This window comes from Ostrea edulis, chromosome 5 (assembly GCF_947568905.1).
Source record: "Ostrea edulis chromosome 5, xbOstEdul1.1, whole genome shotgun sequence".
NCBI lineage: Eukaryota > Metazoa > Mollusca > Bivalvia > Ostreida > Ostreidae > Ostrea > Ostrea edulis.
The window spans coordinates 75,997,835-76,014,529 of NC_079168.1; the positions used below are offsets into that span (position 1 = coordinate 75,997,835).

General features: G+C 34.6%; 1 long non-coding RNA gene across 1 annotated transcript; it reads left to right on the forward strand.

Annotated features, from left to right (window-relative positions):
• Positions 1 to 2,416: 2,416 nt before the first annotated feature.
• Positions 2,417 to 5,862, forward strand: LOC125650569 (uncharacterized). Its single transcript, XR_007361038.2, has 3 exons — positions 2,417 to 2,662; positions 4,209 to 4,377; positions 4,674 to 5,862. It is a non-coding gene; the product is annotated as an uncharacterized LOC125650569 (long non-coding RNA).
• The last annotated feature ends 10,833 nt before the right edge of the window (positions 5,863 to 16,695 follow it).

Below are 16,695 nucleotides of genomic sequence, written 5' to 3' on the forward strand. Positions count from 1 at the left end.
TGGGATAACACGGAAACACAGAATACAAACTGTTACCCAGTACAGATAGTTTCCAACACGGTCGTGAGGCATCCCATACCGAACTTCAGTAACGCGGGTCCAGTTTTACTAGCTGCAATAATGCAGCCCTATATCCGTTTTTGTTGTTGAGGTTTTCGGGATAGGGCTAGTATTCCATAGGATCTCTATAATGGTGTAAAATGATTTTATGAATAACCGATAAGCTCTGTGCATTAGTCCCAAATGTTGTTTACATCAAAAGGAGTACCAACGTTGTGCTTGAGCATGTCTAATAAAGGTGTTTTTCATTTTAAAAACATCATGTACAGCATGCAAAAATTCTTCGTCTGCTCCGCCATGCTTGTTAATGCAAGATCTTCGACAGGACCTGATGAATCTTGCGAAATGTGACCTTAATTTGATCCCAAAGACATCTAAGCAATCCATAGGATTCCATCAAAAACCCCAAAATCTTCGAGATAACCCCTTCATTGTGCGCTTTGCATCTGCTGAAGTGAAACAAAAGATAATGAGACAGAAGAAAAACCCGAAGAACAGTGTTCGATTCGCAGATGACGTTACAAAACGAAATCTGGATCTGATGAAGAACATTCGTGAAAATGAAAAGATGGAGTCGGCATGGTATTACAGCACCTGCGTGTATGGGAGAACAAAATCAGGACTCCAGTTGAAAATCGATCTATTCGACAACGTTGAACAACGCATTCAGGAGGAATTAAATAAGAGGAGAAGGCAATGTGCTTCTAAACATGTGAACTAAACAAACTTTTTATACAGTAACATTACACCTTCTGCGTGGCTCTTTGAGAAGCGACCACATATACATGTATGCACAAAGACTCCCTATTTAATAAAATATATATATATATATATAATATATATATATATATATATATATATATATATACAGTATATATATATATATATATATATATATATATATGGACACAGAAACTGATGAAAAACTTTGTAATATTGTAGTGGAGTGCAGAATATGTTAATACATGAGCAGTGCAGTTAATTGCTTAGGATTATCCTTAACCCCTTCTCTACCGTACCGGTCAATTTGACCGGTGCCGCGTAAAAACAGGGCAACACAAAAGGAGTGCCTCTAAATCTTTGAATCTACGGTCATAAGATATATGATCTATATATCACATTTTTGGAAATTTCCTCTATTTTTTGACTATGTAAAAATCAATAAAGTAAGTAAAGCCATTAAATCTAAAAAAGCATTTAAAGTGAAGGATGGCTTCGTCTAAATATGACGCAACGCTTTTTCGCAAGGTCTTTTTCCCCCTCGATATGATTTTTTTTATTTTCCTTATGAATTCAATATTTTTTATATTTTTGAAAAGCATATATTCCCTGCTTTCAGAAGATATAAAAATTATTTTTAATGCCTGGCAAAGTTATAAGAAAATAGCAATTTTATGCACATGTACGTTTTCTTACGATTTTATTTCTCAATGTTTTAACATATCGGCGTTTTACCTATATTTATATATGGAAATAGGGAAAAGTAAATAAGCCTGTAAAAGTAGAGTAAATTTCCATTTTGAAGGGCCCTTATTCGTGTTATAATTCTCGTTAGTTTTTATATTACGATAAAATGAAATTGGGACATGCTGCGCGGTTTTCTTTAAAATTAGCGACAATACGTCGTCGCTAAAAGCGATCGACGCGCATCGCACAATAAAGTGGTGAAAACTATAAAATTTGTGTTGTCCTCATTTAGTAAATTCAGTACGTTTTGATACATTCAAACAATATACACATATGTATGATATAATCAGCCAAGTATTCTCTGCTTTTTAAAAAAAAGCATATAACGAATATTGGTATATAACAGCTAGTTACACCACAGGCACCTGAAGTATGGATATTACTACCCCCCCCCTTTCATAATTTTTTTTTGGTGGCAATAATTTCTCTGAAATGTATGAATTCCCAGTCTATCTCATCCCTCTTTCGATTCATGTAATCGTTTCACGCTTTTTGTAAGCTTTAAAGATTGGCCTTCTACCGGTATAATAAAATATTTTATTATACCGGTAGAAGGCCAATCTTTAAAGTTTACAAAAAGCGTGAAACGATTACATGAATCGAAAGAGGGATGAGATAGACTGGGAATTCATACATTTCAGAGAAATTATTGCCACCAAAAAAAAAATATGAAAGGGGGGGGGGGGTAGTAATATCCATACTTCAGGTGCCTGTGGTTACACAACCTACAAGTAACTTCATAAAACACCTATTGAGAATGTTACATCGGCAGAGTAAATTTATAAAAAAAAAGATAAATAAAATACTTCAAATTCAAATATAAACGTTATATCTGTTCGGAATAGTAATAATCCCCCCCCCCCCCCGTATCAAACAAATAAAACTAAAAAGAAGTTCGCATATAGCCTATAGTTTTATTTTTCCGTGATCGGGATCGCGGGCCCTGCGGGGTTTTCTGAAAGTGTGCACGGGGAACACACGTGTTTCCGTTTCAACGAAAACAACACAGCTTCACTGTCACAGCGAAGGCTTGTATTTTACATCTTTAAAACGATCTGATGTCAGAAGAAGATGCCCTGGAATTCCTGTTGCAGGATGACCGAAACGATCATGCATTCAGTATAAACATGTATATGTAAGTTGATGTAGCCACATAGGTCGACTAGAAAAAAAATTTGCAGTTTTGTAATGTTATGAAAAATTCACGATTAATCAACGCGATTTGTCGTTTCATGAAAGAAAATATTTATATTTTATGATATCTAAACCAAGTGAATAACACCCAATTGTTTATTAAGAGCTGACATCATTTAATTTGTCCTGGTCCGGTATTAATCCGTCTGATTAACACCCCCCTTTTTCCTGAATTGTCTGCTTACCTGACGCGCGAGTGTAAGAAGTGGGTGGATTTAGTGTACAATGAGAAGGGAGATGGTGTGGTTTTAATCAGACTGGGCATTCATGGCCGCTCATGGGAGGGCTATTTTCCAGGATTTTTCCATGTTTATTAAAAATTATCTTTCTATGAAAAGAAAACACAATATGTTAGGAAAACACATATGTCATTGTAATGATAGAATTTATTATCATAATTTGAATTATTTTCTTCATATTGTAACAGAAATATAAACGAAATGTGTGTTTGGGCCGAAATGGGTGGTGGGGGTGGGGGGTGGGGTACGTAACATCAAAGTCTGATTATGACAGGCTAATGAAAAATCATATAGATTTCTCTTATATCCAAATGCATGTATTTTATATACACTGAGTAGCTTATGACCATGAATTACATGTGATCCATACATGCTGGTACTGGTATCACTATGCTATGATTTTGCCTAGATTTTCTCTAATTTCGACTAAATCCACACCCCATCAGTACCATGCAAGGGGATTTAGACAATGTGTACCATGAAGAACCAATTCAATTTTACTTTTATATCTGGGGTCACATACTTTCCCTCAGAGTATTTTCGCTGGACCCTGTAGATTTTAACCTGAATTTCTTCAGTAACCAATAAGGACATGCATAAGGACTACCAACTTTTCAATAAACGAACAAATAAAATGTTTGTTCTTATAAACCAATCGAAATACACGACAACCTTCACATTGGATTATGCTAATTAGCCATGTGCTTGGTACGGCCACCGGTTGCGGTTCAGCATGATTAATAACAAAATGGCGGGTATTTTGGGTGTATAATTGTATTATTATCAATCCTTCCTGTTTGCTTCCCATATTTCACTCATTGTAAAAATATGGATGCTCTCTTTAATTATTTTCAAAAATCAGCTCCTCATGACGTAATATTTAGGCATGGGCCCCACCAATGACAACAAACAAAATGGCGCACGACTACTGGGCACGCACGACTTTAGGACCTTCAGCCATATGCTAGGCATAATGCTGACACCTACATCATGAATATCTTCTTTCTTTTTTTTCATTACGCACTCTGCTACACTTGCAATGTATAATTAAATATTCCATTCATTTCTAACACATGTACGTACGCAATCCCCTACCAAATGTCACTTCAAATACAGGACATCTCTATCTTTAAATAAATTTGAGCTGTACTTAAGTACGAAACTGTCCCTTGCTACCATGAAACTTTTATTTTGCTTTAAAACATAAACCAACAATTCTTAATTGCATTTCTTTTCATCTTTAAAAAGGGTATTGACATCCCAATATTTAGTGAGAAGTTCCCAGGTATCGTCCGCTAGTGACAGTCTGCTGGCAAATCCAGGCATGCGATGGAAGGATGCTGATGTGAAGGACACAGGGACACCTGATCCAAGAACTGTGGCATTTCATTCAGAGTGACAACCTGACATTCAGTTGGTATGACTCTTTGAGGTTGAATATAAGGTTAAATCTGTATACATTTGGTTAACAATAAATAATAATAAATAAATCCAGATAATACATTCACAAATAGAATCATGGCGTCATGATACACTGAAATGCGTTTTTTACTGCATTACTAGGTATCACATACATACAAAAAGAGACAACAACAAAACAAAAAAACGGAAAATCATTATTCTGTTTCTAATTATAAGGTATGACAAGTTTTCAAAATTTTGACAAAAAAGGTATGGTGGCCAATACTGATTTTATTTGCAATTTCCTTTCAGATATGGGACCCGATTATTCAGAGAACTGCAGATTTTAGGAAGCTGTTTTTGACAGAAGATTTGGTTTTCTCCATCTGTATTGCCACCAACCATTATGCTGAGATGGTCATATCAAGGGGGAAGGATTGTCATTATGCTTCCCAAGGAAGTTCGCATCCTCTCACTGGCATCCTCTCACTGAAGAGGAATTGTACAGGTATTACTAGTTTTAAAGTACCGATATTGTGACAGTGATTTTTCAGTTTAAAACGAATGATAAAATGCATAATAAAAAGATTATCTTTACCAAAATTAATCTTGCTGTGCGTCTAACACATTTATTAGATGTATACTACAATTACCTCTGATAAAATTTCATAAGTAATTAATGCATAGTAGTAATTTTCAGAGGGCCTTGACTATAGAAACCATTTACAGAGCCAATTGAGCATTCAAAAGCTCTGACGATACATTAGTATTTAGGGCTAAGTATTAAGAAATTCTTTCCCCCCCCCCCAGATTTTTGTGCATTATCTGATACATGTTTGCTGTGAAGTTCCAGCCAATAGACAGATATTGGTTAATGCATGCCCCTATCGGAACAACCCAGTACAGTGTATCAGGAATGATGTCTAGAAATAAGTTTTAAGAACATTTTTGTTAAATATGATGCAAGTACATTTAAATCTAGTGATTGAAAGTAAGTACTTGAACATTCGTATACGTTGAACTTGCAGAGGAAAAACGGGTAGTACTTTTTGATAACATTTGATAAGGTGCTGTAACTGCTGTTGCTTAGCAACCAAATATATTTGAAAGCAAAAATTTTAATTATTTTAGATTCACAATAAAGATCTTTATTTTACTGTTGCAATATTTATTCTATTTAGTGGAACATAATGGCAAAACGTCATATTATTAGAAAATGATGGATATGTACAATGTATATTAAGTACAAAGTTTCCATTTTATGACCTTTGACCTTAATTCTCTTCATCATATTTTTTGTTTAAAACCTTTTAAAATGATTAAGATTTATTTAAAGATTATATTTTTAAAATAATGTGACATTTACTAATCATCATTCAATGTAATTGTGTTTAAATTGTGTCAAATGTATGTAGAAAGCCAAATTATGGTCAAAATTGTACTACGAGTGTTGTTACTTAGCAACCAAAAATATTTGTTTGTCAATAAAATTGGCTAATTTGATTGTGATGCGTTTGTAGTATTTTTAAAGGCACATCAGCTCATACATTTAGAATTTCCTATTTTTGACTCTAATCTAGTGAGAGGGATCGTAATATACATATTTCGGAGAGAAAAATTGCAAAAATGTGCACATATATGACCTTTGACCCCGTAGATCTCTTTGAGGTCATGGGATACCTTGACAAATTTTATAAGAAATTATTCCCTGTCCAATTCCTAACAAAATTATATGTCATATGCCTATCCCAAATCGTGATACATGCAGATTTTATTCGATGTAAAAATATTGTCATTTAGTCTTTAAAAACTTCTAAAATGTGCCGGTAGAGAAAGTCGTATTTAGTGGCCTCGGAGACTGAGAACGTCATATCTGGCCGGGGTCCGTGTTACAACTGGTTGCAGGGTGCCTCGGATACTCGAATGACCAGTGCTCATATATTGCTCACAGGGTCAGTAATCTGACCGTTGCTTTGTATTAAAATACACAAGTAATATAGAGTTATAGCCTGTTTCTGAAAACCCCCGATATATTTAGCTATACTACAGTATTGATTTTCACTACAGTGGCACGAAATAGGGAACATTATTAGAACTGCGTATTGTCATTAATTTTCATATCACTATATATTTCAAAGTATACTGCAATATTTCCACTGATAAAATAAATTATATCCCGTGGGGATCCGGGTTAGAATAGGTCCTCAGTACCCAATGCTTGTCGTAAGAGGCGCCTAAATGGGGCAGTCCTTCGGATGAGATCGCAAAAACCGAGTTACAGCAGGTGTGGCACGATAAAGATCCCTCTCTGCTCAAAGACCTTAAACGCCGAGCATAGGCCTAAATTTTGCAGCCCTTCATCGGCATTGGTGATGTCTCCATATGAGTGAAAAATGCTCGAGTAGTACGTTAAACAATATACGATCAATCAACAAAATAAATGAAATTTTACAAAGATCTCCGTGTATATAAATGATCATTAAAAATCGACCAAGAACAAAGAGCATTTTAATGATGAAAGATAAAATTAAGTTTTAAATTTGTGTTCATTGAATTTTTTTCATACTGGTATTTAAGGATGGATTGTTGTCGTCAGTCAGACAAATTAGAAAATATACGCCATATACACGTGTATCTAATTCAGTTGTGAATCATATGTATGCGAAAATATGAACCTAATGACAAGTTTTATTTCCAAATGCATATGTTTAATTTTTTTTATCGCATCAGGCTTCTGACAAGTAAATTGATATTACAGGGGTTTCAACAGTCGAATTTAAAATTTGCATTTGGCAAATCCTACAGTTGTTATAGTGGTTTAATTTCCAACTACGTTAAATGCACTAATTTCGTACAATTTGTCATAAGGACAAATGTTTCATACTGATTACCTGATCATGGTGTGGGGCTCACGGCGGGTGTGACCAGTCAACAGGGAATGCTTCATCATTCTACGCCTCTGATCCCACATTTCGTGTGTCTATGAGTCTGTATTTGCCTTGCTCTCCATTTGTTATTCTTCATAAGATTATGGCATCTCCATTTTGTTCATTATTATGGCGACCATAGAATTAGGAAATATTGACTTGAAACTAGATTGGTGAAACTTTTGTACCATCATCTTCCTTGTCAACAACCTGCCTCGATTAAAAATTTAAAGCTATCGTTTGCTAACACTTGGGACAAGCGAGATAACTGTCATTGTTGATTGATACAATAAACCTGTATATAACAGCCTCAGTATTGAGAAATTGATACCAGCATGTCATTGTGTGTACTAAAGGTGAAAATAACGATAAGTGATCAATGTCATAACTCCTATAAGCAATACAAAATAGCGAGTTGGGCAAATATGGACCCCTGGATAAACCAGAGGTGGGATCAGGTGCCTGGGAGGAGTAAGCATCCCCTGTCGACCGGTCACACCCGCCATGAGCCCTATATCTTGATCAAGTAAACAGGGTTATCCGTAGTGAAAATCAGTGTGCCAAGAACGGCCTAACAATCGGTATGAGACACGTCAGACAGCATTTGATCCAAAAATAGGTTGTATTGCAACTTAAATCGTTACAACGACCATAGAATTTGCGAAATGCTTACTTTAAACGAGACTGTTGAAACCCCTGCAACATCAACTTGTTTGTCAGTAGCCTGCTTCGATTTAAAAACTGATCAGACGCAGAACAAGCTCTTGCGTATCGAATGACTTGAGATATATACACACCATATACAGGTGATAATTGAATATTGCTACATATGATATATGAAGTTGACGATGGAGAAGCTGAAATTTTCCCGTTTGTCATATAGTTGAGTTGTTAGTTTGCCGTTAATATCTATTTTCAATAGAATATCTAAGATGAAGCAAAAGTGGATAACTCAGCACTGGTGTCCTTTATTTCGAGTTCACTGGGATATATCGAATCACCATATGAATGAAAATGACTATTGTTAATAGATAAAACGTCCTCAATATGTCTAAATGTCGAGTTGAAGGCAACAGTAAGTATAATCTTACAAAAAATTCATAGAATAGATGACTCAGAATTTAGGACTTTTGAAAATGAGTGACTTCAGGTGTATTGACGTCATTATGCGTCAACAAGTTCCTCGCTTCTAAAATGTAACACAAAAATAATAGTTAGAATTTGCAGCTGGGCATTTGTTTTCATTTAAAAAGAATTAAGGTTTCGGTTTTTAAGAAATCTCGCACGTTATAAAATAAGAATAGATCCATGGAAAAACACATTTTCTTTTAATTCTTTTTATATTAATAAATCAACAATTTTATATTTTAAAAAAAAATAATAATTGAAAATTAATCGATGAATGCATAAAAATGGTAACTTAAACTAATGTATTTATTCCTATATAGAATAGAATTGCCAGCAAATGAAGACTAATTGCTTCAATTGAATATTTTACTTTCATTTTAAACCATATTTAATTGTTTTCTCTTCTCTGATAATATTGGGGATCCGGGTTAGAAATGGAGAACATTATTAGGACTGCGTATTGTCATTAATTTTCATACCGCTATGTATTTCAAAGTATACTGCAATATTTCCACTGATAAAATAAATTATATCCCGTGGGGACCCAGGTGAGAATAGATCCTCAGTACCCCTTGCTTGTCGTAATAGGCGACTAAATGGGGCGGTCCTTTGGATGAGACCGCAAAAGCCGAGATCCCACGTCACAGGAGGTGTGGCACGATAAAGATCCCTCCTTGTTCAAAGGCCATAAGCGCCAGGCATTGTCCTTAATTTTACAGCCCTTCATCGGCAATGGTGACGTCTCCATGAGTGAAAAATTCTCGAGTGGGACGTCAAACAATATACAATCAATCACTGATAATATTTAATGCTCCTAAATATTTCATTAGAAGGCGGGACATCTTCTGCATGGAAAAAAAATATTATACGGAATTCGACATGTACTTATTAACAACATGGATTTATTTCGAATTTCCAAAATTTCGACTTGAGCATCACTGAAGAGACATTATATGTCGAAATGCGCATCTGGTGCATCAACATTGGTACTGTATAAGTTTTACAGGGATATATTATCTTGCTAATGTTAGCATACCTGAATAGGGTACGTGTGAATTAGATGCGTTTATACTTTAGTGGTAAAATGAAATACAAACAACATATTTCGCTTATCGTATTATCTGTATCATCCATATTGGAAACCTGGTAACAAAATAACAAAAATGTGACGTAAAACAACATGCACTGATTGTTTACATGGATATTGTTTTAAATAAAAGCTATGAAGACAAAAACCAATCGCTAAATAAACAAATTATAATCAATGTACTTTGTTAAAAATCATCGATATCTTGATAGCGGGCATCGATTGATCTATTACATGTAGGTTGAATAATACAATCTCTGCTTGAATTATGTGTTCAATTCCCAACTATAACATTTTACAAAAGTTAAGTCATGTGTCAAAGCTAGTATTACGGTCATAGAATAACCTAGCCTTTCCGGACCTACCCAGTATTTTCAATGGATACATGCATAATTTATATCTGTAAATTTAATTATCTTTTTATGTAATTGATTATGTAAAATTCTCTGTCTTGCGATTATTTATGAAATTTTAATCCAATAACTTCGACTAAAAATGTATACATAAACATTCATTTTTAATTCTTGCATAAATATACATACCAATTTTGAGAGAAGTTAACTTGTTTGTGTTTTATTTTGTTTAAATATCTATCAGCTGTTCAAAACGAAACTAGGTACACGTAATACATGACAAGAGAAGTAACTCCTTCTGACGGATTTGCTGTATTCCGCCTCAACAATTTTTCAGTTATCTGGTGGCGCCCAGTTAGCACATGCACCAGTCGTGGGATAACACCGAAACACAGAATACAAACTGTTACCCAGTACAAATAGTTTCCAACACGGCCGTGAGGCATCCCATGCCGAACTTCAGTAACGCGGGTCCAGTTTTACTAGCTGCAATAATGTAGCCCTATCCTATTTTTTTTTAATTTTGACGTTTTCGGGATAGGGCTAGTATTCCATAGGATCTCTGTAATAGTGTAAAATAATTTTTTGAATAACCGATAAGCTCCGTGTATTAGTCCCAAATGTTGTTTACATCAAAAGGAGTACCAACGTTGTGCTTGAGCATGTCTAATAAAGGTGTTTTTCATTTTAAAAACATCATGTACAACATGCAAAATTCTTCGTCTGCTCCGCCATGCTTGTTATCGCAAGATCTCGTAGGTGGATCTACTGAAAAACCTTAACGTTGAGGTGGCCGGGGACAGTTTCTTTGGTTTTGAAACATGTGGGTTGGGGGTATACGTCAAAGTCAGATTATGACAGACTTATGAAAAATCATGTTTCCCTTTTATGTCAATACTTGTATTTCATATTGGTGTAGTTAATAAATTATGACCCTAAATTACATGTAATCTGTAAATACTGGTGCTGGTGCACAAAACATGCTCTGAGCAGGTGTCCTTTTTTTGCTTTGATTTTCTCTCATTTGGGGTAATCCGCATTATTCATTTTACATGCAAGAATCATCGAGATCGGCATCCCACCAATGTCGTCCTGTACTCGAGTCTCGACTGATTTATTCCATTATGATTATGATAACAATACCTTGAAAGTAAGATAGTGGTTTAAAAAGAAAAAGTAAATATTATTGTTTATATTGTCGATGATTTAATTGCTAGTATGAATAAATGCGAATCATGAGCACATTACCAGTCTAATTCTAAACAAAGCTGTGACTCGAATTTCCTCTATTGTGTTTTTTAATATAGAAAAGCAATTACCTTTTTCATATCAACTATGTCAATGAAGTATTTTTATATAGGTGTTGAAATGCTTAAGTATTTAGTTTTAATTTTTTGCGCAAGTAGTTATGAATTTACAGCAGATTTTCGACATAGTTTGTGGTCAGAATAATCTATGCCCCATGACTAATTTTCATTTGTAATTAAATGAGCACAAAGCACAACTAGCCAATCCAATAAACTTATCATAGTTATGTAACACTAACCTGACTAAGAAGATAGGTGCTTGTTTTTGACAGACTCAGGTTTACATTTCTAGGTAAACATCATATCTATATATATCTACTATCTAGTGTTTTTCAATGATGATATCAGACATTCAGTATTCGAAAATGTGGATAATTTATGATGAATTAATGTTAAGAATGGAGATGTGGAGTTCATACTCCATTAAAGTAATTTACTTCACGTAGTTCAATACACGTGAAATTAGTTTAAATTCATTTCTTTGTAAACATGCTAGAAAAAAGGTATACTAATGCAATAATCAGTTATATTTGGAATGAACAATATGAATTATTTACCCTGTGAAAAACGAATAGAAAACATCCAATATATTGGACATTCTCGAGCCTACATTAAAAATGTGCATAATCATTTGCATGAGATTTTTTTATGGTAGAGCCCTGATATTTAGAGGTCAAAGGGCAAGTATTATGACATCATTTACTGATCCTTTTAATTCTTTCTGCATTGATTTTGTGAATTCTCCAAAACATCCCAATTTCCCTCATTGTCATACATTTTAATCTGTGATCCGTTTCAATCAGTCTGTTGATTTTTTGTTGGATTTGAATTATACATTTTTTTCGAAGAAATCTTTAGAGAACATAATTTCATGTGAATTTGCAATCCTTGAGCTACGTCTGTTCTATTATAACATCAGGTTGCACTCAAATACAGTGGCAGATCTATACCTTACTGTAGGATAGGGGGGGGGTAACCCATTTAAAAAGAATGATTTAAAATGATGCATTTTAATGCATTTTAGACTGAAATTCTTGTTCGTTCTTCCCTTCATTTGTAGTCACCACATCTTTTATATGTTTGGGTGTGGTAAAACAAAAAAGAAGACCACCCTCCCCCACTGAAATATGCTGGTGTCAGTATATTTTCCTGAATTATAGTAACAGAAAAGCAGTGTTCGAAATTGGTTTAAAACCTAGTACAGACTGGGATGAACTCGGACTGAAAATCCTGAAAAAGAAAGAATGCTGGAGATGATTTTTCAACCTGGAAAGAAAAGGGTGAATTGTCAATGAGGATGGTTGGCTGTGTTGGCAATTCATCAATGGCTAGCCGAAGGTCCGAGTTTGGCAAATCAAATTAATTGATTAGTATGCAGGGTATGGCCTTGAAACATAACACGGTTGACATCAACTGCAGACCAAGGGCAAATATTTGTTACTGAGGCATACAATACAGATGTGTATGCCATTGAACTGCACTGTGACCCAGCAGCTGGATCAGCTGACAAAATATGAAACGGTCATTCTGAAGTACGACTCCAGTCACCGACGCTCATAATTAATTCAAAATGATTATTTTTCCCATTTTTTTATCTCCCGAATTCTGAAAGTACACTTAGATTATCTAGTTCAAATCAAACCGCCACCTATTTGCACCTTTTTCAGACCATACACTAGTCAGTTCTGACAAAATATGAAACTGTTATTCTTAAGTGCGACTCCAGTCCCCGACACTTATAATTAATTCAAAATAATTATTTCCCCCATTTTTTTCCTCCGTATTTCTGAAACTACACTTACATTATCTAGTTCAAATCAAACCGCCACCTATTTGCACCTTTTACAACTTTTACAGACCATACACTAGTCAGTTCTGACAAAATATGAAAACTACAAATCAATTTTTTCTTTCGCTGACGAAATTAAGAAGAAATACCACAAATTTTGCGCTATCGCGCATGTTTGGCATATCGGAAACAGTAGTTCAAAATATCATAATTACGTGGATTAATTTCTTATCACATCAATGGCGACAAGTAAATATCTAGCCCATACAAGAACTAGTTCGCCATTTTACCCCGGATTTAAAAGGTTGTACCCTAAAACTAGAGTTCTAATCGACGGGACAGAATGTCCTATCAAAAAACCAACAAATTCGAAAGCACAACAGTTAACTTTTTCTTCTTACAAAAATCGTAACACGTCCAAAGTTCTTGTTGGTGCAACACCTGGTGGACTAGTTTTCTTTGTGTCAAGTGCATATGGAGGTAGTACAAGCGACAGACAGACAGATTACTGAACGCAGCTCTTTGCTCCACAATTGTGATCCATATGATAGTATTATGGCTGATAAGGGATTTAATGTCCAAGACATTTTCGCACCAAGAAATAATTATAACCATAAATGTCCCTACTTTTTAAAAAAAGAAAAACCGCCTCTGATCAAAAATCACCATTGTGACTTTTTGTCCTGCGACTTTTTGTCCTACCGATTTTGTGGCTTTTTGTCTTGTGACTTTCCGTCCGTATACCTAGGGGATGTGCTTCCTTTTCTCCAAGCATATTTTGCAAATTATGCTTTTAATTTAAAAATGAAAATGTTCCTTGAGAGACTGGTTCCCCAACCCTCCCACTTTTTGTCGCTGAGCAGTCAAATACTCATGTCGTAATGTATAATAGAATTCTTTTTTTTTTTTCATTTCAGAAAAGTCGGAACTTAACCCCCCCCCCCTCCAAAAAATTAAACCGAAAGCGAATTTTCGTGTTCATGAAATTCTTTTTATTGGCTTGTCAGCTATATTTTAGATAAGAGTTGTGAATTATATTTCTGCCAACCCTCCCTTTCAAAACCCATCCTAAGTGTCTGTGAAATACTGATTGTGATTATTGTATCATCTGCACTCCTGCACTACGCCTTACTGTATATACCTTATTTATGAAATTGTATACAATAAGATATAAGTCCTACGTAACAAAGTGCATTGATGCCCTTTAAATGTAATTGTATCATATTTTAATTATGCTAACATTTATATTATGGTGCGTGTTTTGCGATATAGTGAAACAAATGGTTTACTTCGTGATATGATTATGGAACGCTTGAATTATGGTATTGATCGCTGTAGACATGCTCTTGGAAATATTTTGTAAACCATTTGCAATAGGATATGTTTTTATTTTCTTCAATAACATTTCGACTTTGGCTATTTTTTTTAAAGATACGCCAATTTTATATATATATTTCGGGCCATAAGACTGAAAACAAATGATTTGTGGATTTTTATGTGTTTGATAGAAAGTTCGGTGAGGCTGTATGCTGGTAATTAGGGAGTATATATGTTTCGAATCTTAAGAAGATTTCGTCTCTCTGAATGTATGTTATTTGAGGCATCTTTTCGAAATATTTCTGTGGCCCTTAAAAAGGGCCGGTTTTCTTCTCGAGCTTTACTCCGTCAGAAGAGCTCTCCTTATCTTTGCGCCATATTTCCATAGGTTTCCCTGGGAAATATGAACACCATCAGCCGCAAAGTCCTGGGGATATTTCAGCCGAAGTAAGATAAATCTTTTTCCGAGCTTTGCTCGCAGAATTGTGTTGATCCTGTTCCTCTTCCTCCTGAAGATATCGCTTGTCAGACCAGGGCTCTTCTTGAAATTACCACCCCTGTCTAGAATCTGTCCCACGAGAACAGTTCCAACTCCGCTGTCTTCTAGGACGTGCACCAGTTGTAGCACGTTTACAGTCACCTTCCTAGGTTTTCCTTCAACGATGATGTCGTTTCCATCGAGATGAACGAAAACTCGATCACGGGAAAACTGAAGCAGGTTTTGCAGGCAGGTTTGATTTGGCTCCTTTGCTGTCATGCCACCAACTCCAAAATATTTTATTCTCGGGTCTGCTTCAGTAGATCTTCCGAGACACGAGACAAAAGACGATCCAAAGACGGCAGCTTTCAGGATGATATTAAACATTGTACATATTCGTGAAGCCAGTCCTATCATATTATTGGCTGACTGCAAAGAGTAAGATTCACTCAAAGTACTGCACATTTTTACGTAATTCCTTGTCATGAATTTGATATAAGAAAATTGTAATTTTATGATATAAAAAATGATTCAAATAAATGTTCCTAATTAGAACCAGGATCATGAAAATATTTCAACTTTTAAAATCATAATTAATATATACATTGTGCTGAAATTATGTACCTTTCAAACCATTTACATCTTTACAAATTACAAAAAGTCACGGCCAATATGACCATGGGCAAAAAGTTACAATAAGAAATTTTATGAAAGTAGGACAAAATGTCACAGGACAAAAAGTCACAGTTTATAAGAAAATAAGAAACTATTGATTTTTGATATATATTTGAAAACATATCTGTTCTTTTTGTAACGTTTAAGAAAATAGGTATGCAAAATTTATATTTTCTATGAGATTTTGATAATAATTATAAAATTGTTATTCCTTTTATCATATTTATTGTAAAATATCATTTTGATTTTTAAAAAGAGAGATTTCTTATTTAGATAAAATAAAAAATAAGCTTGGTGATCATTTGGTTTAGTATACTACATATTACATGTAATGATTGTCAAAACAAAATATGATGGCAGAATTATGGTTGGCTTCCTTTCACCCCAGATTATTGTCAAAACAAGAAGTAAGTGAACTATCATATAATAATTGCTATATAAACAAGTTAATGATCTTTCCTTTCTTATTATCTAATAATGAACATCTAATAATGAACTGAAAGTGCTAAATGTGGCAAAACAAACACCAATAATGATGACATGTATTCCCTTCTACCTCCTATCCACTGTGAAATGGCTGGTGTCTGAACAACAGCTTTAGTGAGCATTTGGATACCACCTGTTATTATTATCTTAAAAGTATATATGGGGTCTCATTTGCTAAGTCCTTTTTGTGACTTTTCCTACATATTTTGTGACTTTCTCTCCAGTGACGTTTATCCATTCCTGTGACTTTTTGTCCGTATACCAATATGAATGCTATTTTGACTAATTTCGTGAAACTGAAACATGTTCTTTGTAAGCAATTATAGTTGGGGCATAACCGAACAGATATACGTTGACCTTGAAAATAAATAAATAGATAGTAGGTAAATAAAGAAGAAGAAAGCCGCCAGACGTTAGTTTTGTTGTCTTATGGTTTTTATTGGGAATAAGAAGGATGGCACGATCCCTCATGCCTGCTGGTTCCTATACACGACCCTGCTATATGTTTAACAGAGAGCTTAAAAGTAAATATAACACATATCGTGTAGCCTTAAACCAGTTCAATCATTACAAAAACAAAGAAAATCACTTGAATTTAATTGAAGCAAAAAAGAATTATAAACATTTAGAAGCTAAACTCAGGCGTCAGTATCTACGAAAGGAGGGTGATTTACTCGAACATCTCCGTAAACAAAACCCAAAAGTATTCTACAAACATTTCCGAAAAAGAAAGCCAAAAAATACTCCAATAGACTTAGAATCGTTCCACACTCATTTTAAGATTTAG